Source organism: Mastomys coucha, unplaced genomic scaffold, assembly GCF_008632895.1.
Source record: "Mastomys coucha isolate ucsf_1 unplaced genomic scaffold, UCSF_Mcou_1 pScaffold1, whole genome shotgun sequence".
Lineage (NCBI taxonomy): Eukaryota > Metazoa > Chordata > Mammalia > Rodentia > Muridae > Mastomys > Mastomys coucha.
In genome coordinates, this window is record NW_022196891.1 from 70,512,161 (window position 1) to 70,514,266 (window position 2,106).

Here is a 2,106-nt window from a genome sequence, read left to right on the forward strand (position 1 = left end):
ATATATATATATAATATATATGTGTGTGTGTGTGTATACATATATCATATATATAATATTGATAATGTTACAATCAAGAAGACAATTATTCAAAACAGAGGAAATAAGAGATGGCAGGGTGGGCAATGATGTTAAAATAATTACACTATTTCAGACATGTTCAAGGATTAGAAGAAGACAGGGATGGCATGAGAATGAATGAGAGATTAAAATAAGTAAATATGAAATAAGTAAAATTTCAATGAAAAATTTTCCTGGATAAGATTAAAAGCAGCCTAGAAGCCACAGAAAGAAAATTCACTGAGCTTGATGACTTAGGGATAGAAATGACCTCAACAGGAGAAAATTCAAATAAGCTATTGAAAACAATACACTGGAACTGAGAATGTGGCTCAGTTAAAGAGATTGTTAAGCATGCATTAATCCCACAATATTCAAGAGGAAGATCAATTCCCAGGTGCTCTAACATGCTGAGGATCATAGATAGGATCACAGGATCTCAGGAGCTTGGTCACACCAGAATCTCAGGATCCTAGAGGCAGCTTGACTCCCAGGTGGTCTGACACACCCAGGATCACAGGATCACAGGATCACAGGATCTCAGAAACACAGCATCACAGAGATAGCTGGAATCTGAGGAGTTGTGACACAACCAGGATCACAGGAGGGACAGGCTCCAGTCAGACACAGCAAGGGCAGGTAGCACTAGAGATAATAAGATGGCAAGAGGCAAGCATAAAAACACAAGCAACAGAAACCAAGGTTACCCGGCATCATCAGAACCCAGTTCTCCCACCATAGCAATCCTGGATACACCATCATACTGGAAAAGCAAGATTTGGACTTAAAATCACTTCTTATGATGATGATAGAAGACATTAAGAAGGATATAAATAACTCCCTTAAAGAAATACAGGAGAACACAGGTAAACAGCTAGAAGCCCTTAAAGAGGAAACACAAAATATCCTTAAAGAATTATAGGAAAATACAACCAAACAGGTAAAGGAACTGAACAAAACCATCCAGGATCTAAAAATAGAAATAGAAACAACAAAGAAATCACAAAGGGAGACAACCCTGGAGAGAGAAAACCTAGGAAAGAAATCAGGAGTCATAGATGCAAGCATCACCAACAGAATACAAGAGATAGAAGAGAGAATCTCAGGTGCAGAAGATACCATAGGAAACATTGACACAACAGTCAAAGAAAATGCAAAAATCAAAAAGCTCCTAACCCAAAACCAACAGAAAATCCAGGACACAGTAGGAAGACGAAACCTAAGGAGAATAGTTATTGAAGAGAGCGAAGATTCCCAACCTAAATGGCCAGTAAATATCTTCAACAAAATTATAGAAGAAAACTTCCCTAACCTAAAGAAAGAGATGTCCATGAACATACAAAAGGCCTATAGAATTCCAAATAGATTGTACCAGAAAAGAAATTCTTCCTATCACATAATCATAATGCCAAATGCACAAGACAAAAAAAGAATATTAAAAGCAGTTAGGGAGAAAGGTCAAGTAACATATAAAGGCAGACCTATCAGAATTACACCAGACTTCTCACCAGAGACTATGGAAGCCAGAAAATCCTGGGCAGATGTCATACAGACCCTAAGAGAACACAAATGCCAACCCAGGCTACTATACCCAGCAAAACTCTCAATTACCATAGATGGAGAAACCAAGATATTCCATGACAAAATGAAATTTGCACAACATCTTTCCACAAATCCAGCACTACAAAGGATAATAGATGGAAAACATCAACATAAGGAGCAAAACTACACCCTAGAAGAAGCAAGAAGGTAATCTTTAGACCAACCCAAAAGAAGATAGCCACACAAACAATTTCATCTCTAACAACAAAAGTAACAGGAAGTAGCAATCTCTATTCCTTAATATCTCTTAGCATAAATTGACTCAATTCCCTAATAAAAAGACATGCATATGTAAACCGGACCCAGCATTTTGCTGCATACAGGAAATGCACCTTAGTGACAAAGACAGACCCTACCTCAGAGTAAAAGGCTGGGAAAAAATTTTCCAAGCAAATGGTCCCAAGAAACAAGCTGGAATAGCCATTCTTTTTTTTTTTTTTTTTT